Genomic DNA, 18,992 nt, shown 5'->3' with positions numbered 1-18,992 from the left:
CTTACAAGTCTCCTCTTTCTCAAACACAGAGGAAACACAGAGTTAGAAGGAGAGAAGACAACAGTCACAGGAAGAGGAACTTGATATTGCAACACACCTCTCCTTGAACTCCACAGAACTTTCCCAGCAACTTCTGCTTTGAACCTTCCGTGCACAAATCTGGTAATGTCTGGGGACACGTCAGGGGGCGAAGGGTCCAGGGCTAGTGCATCTCTGAAAATCCATGGGCCTGTTTAAATCACAGCTACACAGGGGACGTGATTTGGAGGCAGAGGCGTAAGCTGCCATCATCCGTGAGTATTTACTGAGCCCTCGCGGTATGGCACCACAGCAGTAACTGCGTGAGAAGGTGATTCTGCACCGAGAAACAGTTCCAGTCTAAAGGATCCTAAGGCATTTCCGTGTGAGGATTGTTTTTTTTTTCTTCCTCATGGAACACGGACAGAAGGAAAGAACATGTACACTTATCGGGCAGGAGGAGAAGGGGATTGCGGGGAGAGAGAGAGAGACTGGGGACAGATACCCCTGGCCTAAAAAGATGAGATCAGATGAGCGGTGCACTTGGACCTTTGTCTTTCTATAGTGTTTTTGGTTTAAAGATTATTTATACCTTAGGAGCCCCCATCTTTCTCATATAATCATGAGTGAAACCTGTGAAGTGACTCAAAGCCAGAATAATGGGGTTTCCTTGATTATAGTTCCTCGTTTTCTCTGGCCACAGGCCAGGCCTCCATATCCTCCTTCCTTATAAGGAAGCCAGCTTCGACCCAGCCCTGCTGGCTCACTCCAACCTCTTACTGATCTTTCTTTCACATTGCGAACTGGACTCTCTTCCTCCCACTTTCCTTTTATTATTATTATTTAAAAAAATTTCTCTTAAATTTCTCTGTACCCAACGTGGGGTTCGAACTCACAACCCTGAGATGAAGCGCTGCACGCTCTTCCAACTGATCCAGCCAGGTGCCCCTCTTCCTCTCACTTTCTTACTGCAAAACTGCTCTTCTTTTAGTCTCTTGGTTCTTATTGCTCCCAATCCAGGTGTGGAAACATCCTCTTGGGGGCCCTTACTCCATCCACAGAGACTGTATGGGATCCCCTTTCTCTTATCTACGGTTACGGACTGACTTAGCAGACTGCACAGTGACCAGCTTTTTTTTTTTTTTTTTGAAAGGAACAAAGTCCACACAAATAAGTCCCTGCTTATTCTGGGAACACTCCCCGCTCTCTGGAACTTCCATGGAGCCAGGCTCAGATTTCTGCATGTAGGAGGTGGCGCCATGATTAGCCCATCTTGCTGGTTTTGAGTATACATTTCTTAGCATAGAGCAGGCAGGAAATTAGGCTGGAGTTTAGCTTTGTTGGCCATATTTTATGAATCGCAAATCCGGCATTATGATCTGGCAAGTGTAGGGTATGCATAGATAAATGAGACAAAATATTTGAAAATAAGTCCATCCCGGAAAAGTTACCATAGTCATAGCATATCCGGTAGCTTGGAGAGGAAACCAGATATCACACACTCATATAAAGCTAATAATAACTCATGGCTACTGAGTACATACTATGTGTTCAGTACTTCCTGAATTATGTAGATTATCTCATTTATTCCTCATAAAGGTTTTGTTCTAATAGCTAGAAGAGAGAGAAATCATTCCATTCCATTGCTATTGTACTATTATATTACTATATGTACTATTACATTTATAGTAATAATAGTTATTATATATGCCAGTTATATAATATATGCCAGGCCCTGAACTGAACACATTCTCTCATCTAATCATTATTATTTTTTTTTAAGATTTTATTTATTTATTTGAGAGAGAGAGAGAGAGAGACTGCACGCACGAGTAGGTGGGAGGGGCAGAAGGAGAGGGAGAAGCAGACTTCCTGCTGAGCAGGGACCCCGATATGGGGCTCAATCCCAGGGCCCTCGGATCATGACCAGAGCCGAAGGCAGATGCTTAACCAGCTGAGCCACCCAGGCGCCCCTCTCATTTAATCTTTAAGTGAAACCTACAAAGAGGTATTATTATTTCCTAAGGTAGGCTAATTCTTTTTTTTAGAGGTTGGGGAGGGGCAGAGGGAGAGAGAAAATCCTAAGCAGGCTCCACACCCAGTGGGAGCCCGACAACAGGGTTCCATCTCACAATCCTGAGATCAGACCTTGAGATCATGACCTGAGCTGAAATCCGGAGTCAGTTACTTAACCAACTGAGCTACCCAGGTACCCCTAAGGTATGCTAATTCTAAAGTGGCTCCAGTCATCTCCCTCTTGGTATTTATATTCTTGTATAATCCCCTCTCCTTGAGTGTGGGCAGGACCTAAAGTCTTGCTTCTAACATTCTATAGAATGTGGCAAAAGTGATGGGATATCAGTTTGTGATTAGATTACAAAAGACAATGACGTCTGTCTTGCTAGCAGTCTCTCTCTTAATGGCCCTCCCTCTTGTCCTCTCGCTTGCTTATTCTAATGACATAAGCTGCCATGTTTTGAGATGCTTTATGGAGAGACCCTCATGGCAAGGCACTGAGGGAGGCCTCATATTAATAGCTCATGAGGATCTAAGGCCTTAGTCTAAATCCTGTGAGCTACTGAGTTTTGCCAACAATGATGTGAGTGAGCTGAGAGCAAATCCATCCCAACTGAGCCTTGAGATCACTGCAGCCTTGTGATAGACTCAGAGCCAAAGGACTCAGTTAAGCTGCATTAGGATTTCCGACCCACAGAAATGGAGATAATAAATGTTGTTTTAAGTTACTAAGTTTGGGGGTAATTTGTTATACAGCAAAAGATAACTAACACATCCCATTTTGTAGATGAAGAAACTGAAGCTTGGGGATGTGGATCAACTTTCCCAAAGTCACACAGAGAGTAAATGGCAGAGCCAGGATTTGAACACATTTAGGTTCAAGAGTCTTAGTTCAAATCTACTTTCTTATGTGATTCCAAGTGACTGGAAAAGTGGAGTTCTAGAAGGCATTCTACTCTCCGAAATCTTTGGAGTGTAGCCATGTTTCCAGGAAACTCTTTGTGTGTAGAACAGGGATGGACAAAAGTTTAAATGGTGTTCAAAAGCCCACTCCCTGCTGCGGAAGAGTGGCTGGTCCACCCATAGATCTAGTGATAGTAACCAGGGGCTCCATTCAACAGCATAATGGCAGAGCTAAGAGCTGCGGCCCATCCATTTTACAAGCACTCAGGCTATCTTATCTATAAAATGCAAGGTGGGTAAAGGGGTACGCACATTTTTCTTGAGGATGAAAATGCATGCATTACATAATGAGGAGGTCTGGTGTGCTATTTAAAAAGCATATTGGGGGCACCTGGGTGGCTCAGTCAGTTAAACATCAGACTCTTGGTTTCAGCTCGGGTCGTGATCGCAGGGTTGTGAGATTGAGTCCTGTGTCAGTCTCGTGCTCAGTGTGGAGTCTGCTTGAGATTCTTTCCCTCTCCCACCCCCTCTGCCCCTCCCCCATCTCTCTCTTTCTCTCAAATAAATAAATAAAAATCTTGAAAAAAAATCTTATGAGCCCTAGCATTGGAAAGCAAATGGTTCTACCCGAGAGAACACCATTTTTCACTTTTTTTTTTTTTTTTTAACTGTCTTTCCATCCATGGAAGACAGCCTTGAACTTTGAACCCACAGTGCTTTGTTCCATCATGGGACATAGCTTGGCACTTCTCTGTTGGAATCTCCCCAGTCTGAGATGCTGAAAACATCTTCTTCCAGACAGTTTCCCTTTCTTCATCCAGAGCTTCATGCCAGTGGTCACCTTTATGACATCAAATGAAGATATACTTGTTGGCTGGCTACATGGATCTTGTCGGCTTTGCCCTGATGCCAGAGCAGCAGGCTTTGAGCTCAGGGAGGATTTCCAGGTGGCAGGAGAGCAAAGAGCCCATAGGGTAAAGTTCTGACATAGTTCTCCTTTCAGCGGTAACAGAGGCTGCACTTTGTTGGTGTAATTGTGCAACCTGGTATAAAGTCCACAGCAGGGAGATGGGGGTAGGACTCTAAGCTGGCTCAGCAGTTCGTGGCCTCTTGGCTCTGTCTAGCTTTCCTTACTCTCTTCTCTGCTGGCCTTCCCCCCCAACCCCCACCCCAAGCCCTCCTCTCTAATCCCTTCATCCCTGTCAGTCTCCATCTTCAGGGATCCCTAATTCAGGGAACTCTCTTCTTATCAAATATCTTGGCTTGCTTCCAACTACTAGAAGCAGGCAGCTCTGGCTCTTGTCTACTATCTGAATGCTTTTCTTCTCTACCAGTTGTTTGTTTCTCTAATCCATTTGGAATTGTGTGTAAAATCCAAAAACAAACCCCCAAAAGCAGCTTTTCCCTAGTGAGATTGCCCCCTGGACTAAAAGAGCAGTGAGGGGCGCCTGGGTGGCTCAGTCAGTTAAGCGTCTGCCTTCGGCTCAGGTCATGATCCCGGGGTCCTGGGATGGAGCCCCGCGTCGGGCTCCCTACTCAGGGGGGAGCCTGCTTCTCTCTCTCCTCCCTGCTTGTGCTCTCTCTCGCTATCTCTGTCACTGTCTCTGTCTCTCTCAAATAAATAAAATCTTCAATAAAATAAAATAAAATAAAAGAGCAATGAAAGGAAACCTGGATTCTGCTCCCTTGAAAAGTGATGTGATGAAAAGAGAGCAGAAAGCAGTGTCAGCGCGCACTGGAGCCCAGAGCAAACCGTGCTCCTCCTTAGACATCAGGACATCACTCCAAGTCCTCCATTGTCTACTTAATCAGGATTTATAAAGTCTATTTTTGCCTTTAATATACCTGCTATCCTGGTCTTGCTCAAGTGGCTCTGAGCAGATATCATCTGCACCACCCCCACGGTCAGCCTCACAATACAAAGATGCAGACTCCCTGACTCCAGTGTTCTTGCTTTCTAAGATGGGGTCTGAAGAGTGGTGAAGACATAGCACAGGAAAGATAACAGAGTCTGACTGGATTAATTACGTCATAAGGTCACCTTGTGTGTGCTAAATCAAAATGGGGGGTACGAGCAATAACCTTCCCAGTACTGCACGGACTTTTATTTATTTATTTTGTAAAGATTTTATTTATTTATTTTTTTGACACAGAGAGGGAGCACAAGCAGGGGGAGTGGCAGGCAGAAGGAGAGGGAGGCAGAAGGAGAGGGAGAAGCAGGCTCCCCGCAGAGCAGGGAGACCGATGCGGGGCTCCATCCCAGGACCCTGGGATCATGACCTGAGCTAAAGGCAGACGCTTAACTGACTGAGCCACCCAAGCACCCCCCTGCATGGGTTTTAATAACACAATAAATAGCTTTCTGGTGGGTCAAAGAATGTTCCTTAAAGCCTTCCTTCTTTAAGATTTTTTTTCCTCTTCTTACTGGGTTGAACATGTTTATTTTACATTTCTTATTTGATTTTCACAAGGAATGGTAGTGGTAGAAGTGTAAATATGTATGTATGAGTGAAAACATTTATGAATACCTTTTTTTTTTTCAGTGTATGGAATAGAATGAATAGCTGACCTTTGTGGCAGTATTCCTAGTTTTGTGACAGTAATTTTGTTGAGTTCCTGAACTTGATGGCAAGTCCTCTTAGTGAGATTGGCATAATTCTATGTTCTCCATGGCACCAAGTCACTATGGCTGTACAAGAGCCATTATTACCCAAAGTACCATAATAATGCCCATGCCCTCCTATGACGTTATTGTTTCCTATCTGCCAGGACATTAATTGCCTTCTAACTTGCTCTAAAATTGGTAGGTAGGGCATACTGCCAAGACTAGAGAGAAGAAAACTGGTAATATATTAAAAAGCTGTGTAAAGGACATCCTGACACCTCCTTCTCATTGGGGAATTTTCACATTTGCATGTTACTTCATTTGTTATGGATGTTAGCTCAGGCTTGCCTTATGTCTTGGCTTCCATCTTACCATGGTCAATGTCTGATCTTTCCTTCGACTGAATGATTCAGACATCTCTGAAGTTATTTTGTCTTTTCCATTTTCCTTTTACAGGCTTTTTATGAGTCATTGAATTGAAGGGGAGGTTATTTCTAAATTGGAAGGTGAGGATGAGGGAAGGGGGAGGAAAGTTCCGGAAAATAACTAGGAAAAGACACCTTATTGTTATAGTTACTGGAGGAATAATTCCCGCTTAGTTTGGTGATAGGTAGTTTTATTCAAACTTGACTAAAAATATAAGCTAGAAAATAGACAATTTTTTTTCTTGGATAACCAAGAGTGCAGTTTTAGACTATCTGTAACTTGCTCTGCAAAGGACAGAAGAGTGAATAGAAGAGATATGGGACAAAGAGTTAGCAGGAAGAAGAAAGGGGCAAAGCACAAAATTCCTAAAGTCCAAATTCTCAGTCCCACAGGATGTTCCAACCATAAGGTAATTCTTGTAAGGGGGTACCTCTTTGACCTGTCCCAGTCCATCCCCAGGTATGTTTCATGGTCCATGGGTTTGTTTATAGGTAGAGTTGTGAGGAAGGTACATTTAAATCTGACTTAGAAATTTAAAGAGTAACCAGGCCAGGATTTTGTTATTTAGGAGTAGGAAAAGTGGGTGGAAATGAGAAAGAAAAGCAAAATCTAATGATGGATGTATTTCTAGGAGCACAAGAGTTTTTATAGCAACACCAGATTTCTCAAAAATGCACACTGTGACTTGTAACCAAATGAATAAAAAATGCAATCATTTATTCTTGTGCATTGTGCCAATGTAAGAAAAGGGCTGCAATTCATTCCATCATCCTAATTTAGACTGCTAGGAAGAGGAGAGGTTGGGAAAAAAAGACAAGCTTTTCAAGTATCTGACACACATCTAGTAGGGCTATTTAAGAACTGCTGAACATAAAAATCAATTTGGGAGAAGGTGGGGGGAACCAAATTCTCAATTCCAGAGCATCGCAAGGGTAAATGTGGCCCGTTTAGTCCAAACTTGCTGATGGCTGCTTGGTCACTTGACAGCCCCCAGCTAGGGGTGAGTCTGGAAGCTAGAGAACGCTCAACATGCCACTTCAGTTTATTAACGACGTTATAATTGCAACAGAAGTGACTGATTTCTGCTAAATAAGCACCTGTGCTTTGCCCTTTAGCGTGGAGACTTCTGGAAAGAACTTCAAGGAAATTGGGCGCATTTGGGACTTCAAGAAGAAATTTTTATCTGTATAGGTGCTTTTCTCCCAAGGAGTTGGAAAACACTCCTTAAACACAATCTCTGATGTTGGTATTTTGTAAGTACTACTCTATAACTAGCAGTGATAAACTCCTTATAGGCAGGGAACTGGCGAAGGGGATGGGAATACAGAGTGAACTCTACAACAAAGAGTTAACCCTTCCCCGGGAACCTCGGTTGTGAGCGTCTGCCCCTTCCTTGCTTGCTACTGCGCAACCAAACTGTGTCCAGGCTTGAACCAACCATGGCCATCACATCCCTTGCCAGTTGACTTAACAGACACTTTTAGCAGCCTATCATAACTTCGAACTGCCCAACCATCAACCAATGACAACTAAAGCTTGGTTCTGGGCGCTCCGGGTCCGGACGCGGGCTAATACCGGGTCCAGGAAAAGGGGCGGTGAGGAAGCTATGACGGACGGCTAAACTCAGCCAGTCAGAGCAGAAAGCCGCCGCCCCACTATCCAATGGAGAGGTAGAAAGTATGAAATGGGGTGGGCCTGTTGTCATGGGGGAGGTGGTGGCGCTTGGTGGCTACTGGCGGCTGAGGTAGAGGCAGTGGCGCTGGAGTTGGTTGGGGGCAGCGGCAGGTGAGTGCCGGTAACGCGGGCCTGAGGTCTGGGGGCCGTCGCGGGGCAGAAACTCCAGCTGGGCGCTCCGGAGGCGGAGGCCAGAGGAAGGGGGCCTGGACTGTGGGCCGGGTCTGGCCGGGGCCAGGGTGGCGGCGGCGGCGGCGGCGGCGGCTGCAGCGAGTTCGCGCTGACTGGGCTGGTGGGAGAATGGCCCGATTCCCGGCGGCGGAGTTCGCGTTGGCAAGATAGGCTGGGGCCGGACCCGAGCGGTTCTGACAGGGAGGTCCCTTGGGACGTCCCACTGCTTGGGTCTGGGGCACTGAGCGGCGGCCGGTGTGTGAGGGGTAAGATCCCTCGGGAGACGGAAGCGGACGGGGTCCCGGGGGGGTTGACCCAGGGTGACTGGCAACGACCTGGTTCGAGGACCGGGTGACTCGGGAATACACACCCAGGGCAGCTTGGGTGCGAGGGAGCAGAGGACCCCGGGAATCCCAGGAGCGGCCCGAACGGGGAGAGCTGGGGGTCCGGGAAACTGGGAGTGGCCGGGGTCCGAGGGAGAAGGGAGACCGAGGGCTATCGGGGTTCGGGGTGACAGTGAGCGGCCTGAGTCCGAGCGAGGGCGTCGAGGAAAGGCGGGGGGGGGGTGGCTGGGGACCTTCTTGAGAAAGGCGGCTGTCCGAGGGTGGAGGGCTCCGGGGGAGTGGGAGCCGCGGGTTTTAGGAGGGTGGGACCTGTGGAGACCTTGAACAGCTGGGGTGGAACGGAGCGCCCTGCCCCCATTGCTGGTCTGGGATGGGATACCCAAGACTGGACTGGGAGCTCCTGGGTCTGAGGATCCGAGGGGGCCGGGGATCCTCGAGGAGTAGCTCGGATTTGAGACTAGGGTGAGGGGTCTACTGGGGAGTAGAAGTTGTCTCAGTTGGAGAGGAGTCAAACAAAATGACACAGGGGTGGGCGGGGAGAAATAATTTCCTTGTAGGAAGCGCGTAGTTCATAGGGCGTAGTAAGAGGGAGCGAGAAAGTTGCTCAGGAAGAGAGTGGTGGTCTTGTGGAAACGGGCCAGAACAGTAGATAGGAGAAATTAACAGTGGCCATGAGTAGATTTTAAGGACTTCAGAAATAGAAGAAACTTCGGCTTCATAATACTGTAAGTGACTTGCATTCCAATGCTTTAGAAAAAAAAATTGTTTTAGGATGACACCGATGGTATTAGAAAATGAGGACATTGACAGGATGGTGAATTTGAAAGGGAAAGGGGAGGACTAGCTGAAACTAAGGGAGTAGGTCGGAGGACTTGATCAGAAAGAGGGGAGTCATGAAAGGATGGACATACCCTGGCCAAATCAGAAAAAAATTTGAATTCTAGTTCCACCACTTAGCTTGGACAATTTAACCTCTCTATGCAAGTTCCTCGTCTGTATAATAGGAATAATAATGCTCTCTATTTCATAGGGCTGTTTTTTCACAGGAGTTAATATTTGTAGAACTTCTAGAATAGTGACTGCCACGGAGTAAGCCCTGGGTACTTACTGACTGGATTGTTAAATAGAGGAAAAAGACCGGGTTTTTTTTTATGCTGTGGTTCTCAAACTTTAGCTTGCACCAGAATCATTTTGGGCTTGGTAAAATACAGACTGCTGGCCCCCTCCAGAGTTTCTAATTCAGTAAGTTTGGAGTGGGTCCTGAGAATTAGCATTTATCTCAGGTGATGCTTATGTTGGTCAGAGGATCACACTTTAAAAACCACTTACTTCCATGAAAACAATAATAATGTAGCAACCTTAAAATATCTGTCTATCCTGCTAGAGACAAGTAGAGGCAGATTGCAAAAATGATCCAAATATAAGGGATACCTCTGTGAAGCCTGTGTTTTTCAAACTGTGGATCATGATTTATTAGTAATTTATAAAATCAATTTAGTGGGTTACCGTCAGCATTGAAAATAAAATGAAATAGAACAGAATTGCACTTGGTAAGGAAAGTATTGTTTGGGAAAGTTTTCTCGTGTGTGTACTAGGTCACAATGTAAAATGTGTTTCTTACAGTCAAAAGAAACTCAAAAACTGTTTTGAGCCATGTAGTGCAGCAAAAGTAACCCTTCAGTAGAGGGTTTCTAGACTGGGTTTATTATTTATATCTTTATTTTTCTTTTTCTGGTAATTTGTCTCTGGTGGTGATACATTCTATTACATCTCTTCAGCTTCTGATTTGGTTTCTCTTATGTTTGCCTTATCACATATTGTGTTGTGCCTCTTTTCAGATACTGAAAATCTTTGGTATGAGGACTTAGGGAATTTGAGGCAGAGGAATGAAATCAAGTGGTGTTTCTCAGATGTGGTACACCTTTGTTTCACTTGTGCCCTCTTGTTTACCCTTTCTTTTTATACCACCATACTGTAAAGCACTGTCTGTAAAAAACCTAAGTATACATAGACATATTGGCAGTAAATAACTAACGCTGAAATGAACTGGTTTGAGAACAGTTCATATATAGAAAATAAGCATAAACCAAATAAGATACATTTCAAAGGAGAAAAGCAAAGGAGTGTTTCCTTTTTAAAAGAGAGTAAAAGTTATTTAAAGCTTCTCCTGGCCTTACACTAATACAAAACATATAAAAGCATTTTTAAGGGAATCAGATATACTTGTGTATTTTAGATTTTTAGGTTTTTGAAGAGCGAAGAAAGTGATAATAATCCAGGGTAAAATGCACCTGGGATAGAGGCTTAAGTACAAGGTAAATATTAAGCAGGAGCTTTTGTTTTGATGTTTTTCTCCCTTGAGAATGAACTGGATGTGGCATATATTGTAAATTTAACTTGTTTGAGTGATTTAAATGTAATCTGTAGTACCTTTTTAAAGCTATATTAAGAATATATATTTTTTCTGTGCTATTCTTGGTTTGATTTTTCTTCTATAAAAACCTAGATGGTTTATATTTAGGAGGAGTTGATTTAGATTAGTTTTTGTGGATATAAGAACAGAGAAAGCAGTATCGAAAACAGATTCTTGCAGTTCTCCTTAAAATCTTTAATCCAGGGGATTTATGTAATCCTTTCATTAATATTTTATGAAATTGTGAAGAAACTCTTGGTGTAGCTTTGCATTAAGATTTTTTGTAAATTTTATTTATTTGAGTGAGAGAGTGAGGGAGAGAGAGCACATGAACAGGGGCAAAGGGAGAGGGAGAAGCAGACTCCGACTGAGCAGGGAGCCTGAATCGGGGCTGGATCCCAGGACCCTGAATTGGGGCTAGATCGCAGGACCCTCAATTGGGGCTGGATCCCAGGACTCTGGGATCACGAAGGCAGACGCTTAACCTACTGAGCCACCCAGGTGCCCCACGTTAGGGTTTTTACATAATTTCTTGTCTCTCAAAAATAATTTTTCTCAGATTTTTATATTTCATTAAAATTTTATTTTTGTTTGGAAGACTACAAAACATATAATCATTACATACTTGAATTGAAAAACATAAGCAGTTTTTTCACAGAATAAATTTACTGATTTTTATGGTAAAGGTTCCAAGGATGAAACCTTTTGAATTCCTTGCATTGCGTTAGATGGAGTGTTCCTACCACCAAAATGGTTGTTCTGTAAGTCACTGTGCAGTTGGTGGTCACATTTGTAGAGATAATTCATTTTTTACTAACTGATGGAAGAATGTAAAATCTTAATAATTGAGTGTGGGAAAATATGAAAGTTCATTCTTTGTAATTGTGAACATTGACTGGTTTGATTACTTGCTTTTTAATAAATGGACTTTATTCAATTGACTTATTATTCACCCATAATTTAATCACAGGTATCTATGAATAGCTCTGATTGCTCAACACTTTACAGTGAGATTTGTTAATCTGTAGTTGAATAAATGGTGGTTTTTAAATCCCAAAGAAACTGTATGTTCCTGACTGTACAGTTTAGTGAGACTTAATTTCATATATCAAAGAAAATTCAAGTAAGTGATTTAAAAAAGTAGAAGTTCAGTTAACACTAGTTAATTAAGTTTATTTTCTATTTCGGTAGCGTTTTATCCTCTTTTATAAATAGCTTCTGATCTGCTGTCTCCGCTTCTAGCCTTTATACAGTAAATCCTAATGGAAATGTTGGTGCCTGAAAATCTAGTTCTGTAATGGTACAGAAACCTATGTCTGGTTTTAAGTTCGCCGAGAGAAGTACTTTTATTAGAAAAGGTCCCTTGGTAAACTTTTCACCTTAAAAAAAAAGTTGTTTATTTAATAGAGTACTTGAAAACCAGCATTTTATTTTGGGCTTGCCAAAACATCTATTGTGTTTGATAGATTTTGATTTCCACTGAATGGCTCTTGAATTCTCCCAATTTCTGAACTCTGATACATGTTTCCTTGATAGGGCTAAGGAGAAAGGAAACAATTGTACTCCTTAAATATTAAAAAAGAATTGCTATCTTATTTTTTTATCCTGACATTAAAACAAATCCTTTTATTTGCCAAGAAAATTTGTTTCAGTAATATAACCTATTGGAAATTTCATTATTAAAGTTAGAAATATTATATAAAGCCTTAGGATGTTCAGATGTGAGACACAGGTTCTGATAAGTAGGATGTCCTTATGATACTGCTATATAGAGATTGTAAAAATATACACACTTGGAAATCTTGGGGCAAAAGGAGGGTTGAAACTAAGGGAGAATGAGGAGAATACTGACATATGTTTGAGGAGTCTGGAGGATCTGTAGGAAGTATGTCTAGAGTAGTGAGCCACTCTTGGCAGTTTTCCTAGAGTGACATATGTAAAGGAGGATGATCCTATTTGCAGCATTCTCCCATGGACATATTTTTTTGTTCTGTGCAGTTTCTACTGCTTGCCATAACTCTTCCTTTGTTATCTTCCACTCGGGAAAGCAGGTCAGAATGCAAGTGAATAGACTGAGAATTGCTAGTCCTAGAGGATGGGAGCCTGGGCAGGACCATGTGAAATTAGAAGGCTGGACACTTGTCTCTGCTTCTGCAGCTCTTGGTAATAGGTCCATAGCAATTGTAACTAGGCCAAACCATACCACTTGTCCTTCCCAGTGGAGTCTGGGTTTAAGCAGTGGGAAGAGACCCCCTGTCATCTAAATGGGTTACCAAGGAGCTGATGTATTAATAATTAGTGTTCAGTGACTTCCCGAACTTCTCTCACCACCAAATCTCTGTTTCACCTCACTTGCTTGCTGATTCCTTATATTCTTCTAATCAGGGTCAAAGTCCTGAGTTCTCTGATTAGATAGCAAAATCTCAATTGTGGTAACTTATTTATATTAAGGTACATATAGTTAATTAGGAAAATGATTATCAGATTTTTTTCCAGTTATTCAGGGAGGAAGAAGGATTGAAAGCTGTAGAACACTGCTTGGCTCCTGAATAAAGGCAAAGTCAGAGAAACCAGCAACACAGAGAAATATAATATTAAGTAACTTAATGAAACTTAAACTTCAAACTTGAATTCTTCTTGACTCTGTTGTCTTATTTTTAGTCCCATCTGTTGAATAACTTGAACCTTTCTTTAATTCAGTTATATTTTTTGCCTTTAAGTCGCAGTAAATTCTTAATTATTTACTCCCAGATTAGCAATTTTATAACTAATACCTAAATTCTTTTGGGTTATGAAGTATAGCTATGGAACCTGTTAGATAAATTTTTCATTAGACCTGACTTCTATTTTTTTTAAGCTAATATTTAAGTATTGAATCTCCTTGGTATTGAATATCCCTGTCAGCAATTCTCAATCCGCTACCTGCAACTCTTTGAATTGGGGGTGGATGTTTTGTACAGTTAATTCATTTGCTCATCAAATATTATCTGTAGACAAAAGTATAAGTTCTAAAAATGTAATTATACTTAAAACATATATATACTTAGAACTTACTAAAAAAAAGAACTTACTACTTTCATACATATATACATATGTATATATTACATATATTATCTATATTATATACATTTTGAGATGAATTAAATTTTTTATTTTGAAGGTTAGACTGAATTCATAGTAGCTTTGGTTGTTTTGACTATTTGCTCTGTCAGTGGATGTTGAATATTCAGCTATTATCATATAGGGATTAGTTACTATATTGACTTTTAAAAAGGTTCATTCTTAAAAGCTCTCAGCCTACTTTTTCTACCCTTTCCTTACCCAAATGTGCCATTTCAGAAACCCTAGTATACTTCTGTTCCCCCAACATGGTGTATGCGTTTTTTTTTCTTTTTTGGGACGGCTTTATTCAGGTATAATTGACATACAGTGAAATTGCAGATGTTTTAATTGTATAGTTTGATGAGTTTTTACCTATTTATCCACCACAATCAAGATATCAAGGAACATACTTAACCATTCTAAAAATTTCCTTGTACCTGTTTGTAATCTGTCTCTCCCTTTCCACCCACAGAGATAACCATTTATCTGTCATTATAGATTATTTTACATTTTCTAGAATTTTATGTAAAGAATTGTAGTATGTACTTTTTTTGATAGGGAGGTCTGGCTTCTTTCACTCTACCTAGTTTATTTGAGATTTATCCATGTTATTTTGTGCATCAGGAATTTATTCCTTTTTATTGCTGAGTAGTACTCCAGTATATAGTTATATCACAATTAAAAAAAAATCTCTTGTTGATAGACATTGGATTGTTTCCAGTTTTTGGCTATTCAAACAAGGCTGCTATGAACATTCCCATACAAGTTTTTGTATGGACACATGGTTTCATTTTTTTTTTTTTAAAGATTTATTCATTTGAGAGAGCGAGCGAGCTCACACATGTGGAGGGGCAGAGGGTGAGAACCCTAAGCAGACTCCCCACTGAGTGCAGAGCCTGACCGGGGCTCCATCCCATGACCCATGAGATCATAACCCCGGGTGGAATCCAAGGGTCAGTGGCCCAACTGACTAAGCCATCCAGATGCCCCTTCATTTCTTTGGTATATATCTAGTAGTAGTAGAATTGCTGGTTTATATGGTAACTCAGTTTTCCAAAGCAGCTATATATACCATTTTGTATTTCCACCAAGAGTGGGTATGAGCATTCCAGTTTCTCCACATCCTCACCAACACTTATTATCACTCTTGGTTTTTTATTATAGCTATCCTAGTAGATGTGAAGGGGCAACTCGTTGTGGTATTGTTTTGAATTTTCCTGCTGGCTAATGATGAGAATTTTTCATGGGTTTATCAGCTATTTGTTTATCTTCTTTGGAGAAATGTTTTTTTGGATCCCTTTCCCATTTAAAAAAATGGAGTTATTTGCTTTTTATTATTGAGTTTGAGTGGTAAAAAAATATACATTCTGGGGGCGCCTGGGTGGCTCAGTCAGTTAAGTGGCTGCCTTTGGCTCAGGTCATGATCCCAGCGTCCTGGGATTGAGCCCTGCTTCGGGCTCTCTGCTCAGGGGGGAGTCTGCTTCTCCCTCTGCCTCTGCTCCACCTGCTTGTGCTCTCTCCCTCTCTCTCTCATGTAAATAAATAAAATCTTAAATATATTATATACACACACACACACACACACATACATTCTGGACACAAGTCTCTTATTAATACTGGATTTGCAAATATTTTCTTTCTTCCATTCCTTCCTCTCCCTTCCTTCCTTCCTTTCTTTCTTTGAAAGTTTATTTTTTTTTTTTTGTAATCTCTACACCCAACATGGGGCTCTAACTCATGACCCCAAGATCAAGAGTCACATGCTCTTCCAACTCTGCCAGCCAGCCAGCCAGGCACTTACAAAAGTTTAATAAAATATTCTGCTTTGTTACTAATTCTTCCAAGTAGCAGTTTGTTGGCCTTTTGGTCTGGTGTGGCAGTTGAGATCATGGTGCCAAGGGAAGCATTTTAGAGTTGCAACAATGGGTTATAAATGAATCCACTGATTTAAATGTATGATTGTATAATTTCATCCTTGTATTATTTCATACTTGAACATTAAGTGAAGTTCAGGTGTCATTTTTCTGCTTATGGTGCAGCCTTGTGTCCATAGTTCTACAGAAGCTTCAGTGTTGGACCTTAAATGGAAATCAGGGTCAGATTTTTAAACATCTTACTTAAGGGAAAAATTGTTTCTATTATAACCCTTCTTTTTTCCCCTCCTTCCCCCCTACTCTCTCCCTACCTCCCTCTTTATTTTATTTTTTTGTTTTCTCTTAAGATTTATTTTATTAATTTATTTATTTTTAAAATTTATTTATTTTATTTTAAAAAATATTTTATTTGTGAGAGCGCACGCGCATACAAGCAGGGAGAGCTACGTTACAGGCAGAGCGGGCACAGGGAGGAGCAGGCTCCCCGCTGAGCAAGGAACCCCATCTGGGTCTCGATCCCAGGACTCTGAGATCATGACCTGAGCTGAAGGCAGAAAGAAGCTTAACCAACTGAGCCATCCAGGCATCCCAAGATTTATTTATTTTAGAGAGAGAGAAGCAGGTGCGCGAGCATGCACATCCACATGAGCAGGGGGAGGGACAGAGGGGGAGAGAGAATATCTCTAGCTCACTCCCTGCTGAGGGGGGATGACACACACGGGGCTTGATCCCAGTACCCTGAGATCGGGACTTGAACTGAAACCAAGAGTCAGAGGCTTAACTGACTGAGCCATCCTGGCGCCCCTCCCCTCTTTCACTCACCTACTTTTTATCTGAAGTACCTTTTTATCTGAAGAAGACACTTCTTTTGAATTAAACACATAGCCTTTTTTTGAGGGAAAATCAAATACTAAGGCCTTATTATTTAAATTGGAAATTCAAGGAGATGTTCTATAGTGATGATTAAAAACATTATAGAGGAAAAATTACAAGGATTTTAATTAACCTTGGTAAATTCAAAATCAAGAATTAATTAATATCATAGTTTTCCATGTAATCTTAGTTGAAGGTGAGAAATGGCATGGTATTTTCCTTTTCATTTAAAATATAATAAAAATATAATTCTTTTACATTTGTGTGATTTACTTAGCATTTTAAGATAAACTGATTCTTTGTTTAAAGAACATTTAACTTGGGGCTTCTGGGTGGCTTAGTTGGTTAAGTGACCAACGACTTCCGCTCAGGTCCTGATCTCATGGGTTGTGAGATCCAGCCCTGCGTGGGGGCTCTGAGCTCAGTGGGGAGTCTGCTGGAGATTCTCCCTCTCCCTCCGCCCCTCCCCCTTCTGTCTCTCAAGTAAATTTTTTTTTTTTAAAGAGCATTTAACTCTAAATTGAGCTCCTTTTACCTATTTTTTTTTTTTTAAAGATTTTATTTATTTATTTGACAGAGACACAGTGAGAGAGGGAACACAAGCAGGGGGAGTGGGAGAGGGAGAAGCAGGCTTCCTGTGGAGCAGGGAGCCCGGTGCGGGGCTCGATCCCAGGACCCTGGGATCATGACCCGAGCTGAAGGCAGATGCTTAACGACTGAGCCACCCAGGTGCCCCTTACCTATGTTTTAATATGCAATATTTTTTCTTTTTGGAGATCTTAAGAGCAAAGGGAAAAGTATACATCTTTTACATGGTATTTGAGTTTTGTGTGTCTCATTTCTCTTTGTACAGTTCTGCTTTTTTAGACTATGAGGGCAGTACTTTGCCAAGTAAGAACTAATTTCCTGGGAAATCAGGTTGCTGGCTTGACTTCTTGCTGTGCCTCTCCCCTTTTCATTGCTTTGTAAAAGAGCTGAGTTTAGTCTTGTGGAAAATAACTAAATCACCTAATTATTTTCTCTAGTTCAAATTAAACATGATTGGTATATATTTGCATTGTTTTGAATTCTGTAACTTTTGCTTACAGATTTGTTAACATACCTTGAAGTACTTTGACTTCATTTGATAAGTTGGCTATTCGTATCTGAAATAATACTAATGGTGTGTTCCTTCAATGAATGTTCTTACTCTTTTGGTCTTTTTTCCCCCCTCTAGTAGACCTAGTTAATGTGGGATATCACTTGTGCTTTTACAAGAAAGCCCAGACACTGAAATATAATCATAGTTTCTATGATATTGACCCTTCATTATTTTTTTAAAGATTTTATTTACTTATTTTGAGAGTGTGTGTGTGTGTGTGTGCACGTGTGCATGTGCGCACGCGCTCCTGCGCATTCATGCATGCACGCGAGTCGGGGGAAGGGCCGAGAGAGAGAGAGAGAGAATCTCAGGTAGACTCCACTCTGAGTTTGCAGCCTGATGAGGGGCTCAAGGCAGGGCTTGATCCCACCATCCAGATTATGACCAGAGCCAAAATTAAGATCTGGGTGCTCAACCCACTGAGCCACCCAGGTGCTTTGACCCTTCATTATTTTTTAATGACATTAACATTTATTATCCATTTTTTCCTCATGCAGATTTTCATTGAACACATAATTTTGGAACCTTTTTTTTTTTTTTTTTTAAAGATTTTATTTATTTATTTGACAGAGACAGAGATAGCGGGAGCAGGAACACAAGCAGCGGGAGTGGGAGAGGGAGAGCAGGCTTCCCGCCGAGGAGGGAGCCCGATGGGGGACTCGATCCCAGGACCCTGGGATCATGACCTGAGCCGAAGGCAGATGCTTAACGACTGAGCCACCCAGGCGCCCTTTTTTTTTTTTTTTTTTTTTTTTAAGGCTTCATACTGGGCATGGAGTCCAATGCAGAGCTTGAACCCACGACCCTGAGACCAAGACCTAAACTGAGACCAAGAGTTGGTCACTTAACTGACTGAACCACCCAGGCACCCCTGGAACCTGCTTTTTTTTAACATGCATTTTAATATCATTATAATTATTTGAAAACAGTTTAAAACAGCTGAGGAATATTCCATTAAAGGAAATATCATTTATACAATGGATTTCCATAGTTTTTACATTCAGATTATTTCTAATTATTATAAGCAAAACTTCATTGAATAATTGCTAAACACAGATCTTTGTCCACATTTCTATATTGTTAAGATAGATTCCCATAAGTGGAATTATCAAGTCAAGGTATACATTTCTGAGGGTTCTCAAGAGAGCAAAACATTGCATGATTGCTTTCTAGAAAGGTTCTACAAATTTACATTCCCATTAGCAATGTATGAGCTTGAGATATATACCCTTGCCAGCAGTGTTATCATTTAAAAATATTTGCTAATTTGATAGGGAGAAAATAGTAATTGGTTTCTGAAATTTGTATTTTTGTATTTTATCACTAGTGGAACATTTTAAATATTATCATTAACCTTTAAGTATTTTCTTTAAGTGAAGTTATGTTCCTGTTCTTTTTTTTTCTTCTTTTTGAGTGGTCTCTAATTTTTATG

General features: G+C 41.3%; 1 protein-coding gene across 14 annotated transcripts in view; it reads left to right on the top strand.

Annotated features, from left to right (window-relative positions):
• NUMB (NUMB endocytic adaptor protein) overlaps window positions 1-18,992 on the top strand; it is a 190,448-nt gene continuing 171,456 nt past the window's right edge. For 9 of the 14 annotated variants that reach the window (XM_078053909.1, XM_036117866.2, XM_036117863.2 and 6 more), the window contains exon 1: window positions 7,644-7,753. The gene's annotated coding sequence lies outside the window, so the exon portion shown is untranslated. Of the gene's footprint in view, window positions 163-232; window positions 294-7,643; window positions 7,754-7,930; window positions 8,080-8,758; window positions 8,883-18,992 lie in introns of those variants that run through there. The other 5 variants (XM_078053905.1, XM_078053907.1, XM_078053904.1 and 2 more) reach the window with 5 other exon arrangements.

The sequence above is a fragment of the Halichoerus grypus genome, chromosome 8 (assembly GCF_964656455.1).
Source record: "Halichoerus grypus chromosome 8, mHalGry1.hap1.1, whole genome shotgun sequence".
Taxonomy (NCBI): Eukaryota; Metazoa; Chordata; class Mammalia; order Carnivora; family Phocidae; genus Halichoerus; species Halichoerus grypus.
The sequence above is the reverse complement of the archived record's forward strand: the minus strand, read 5'-3'. Positions and strand labels throughout refer to the sequence as shown.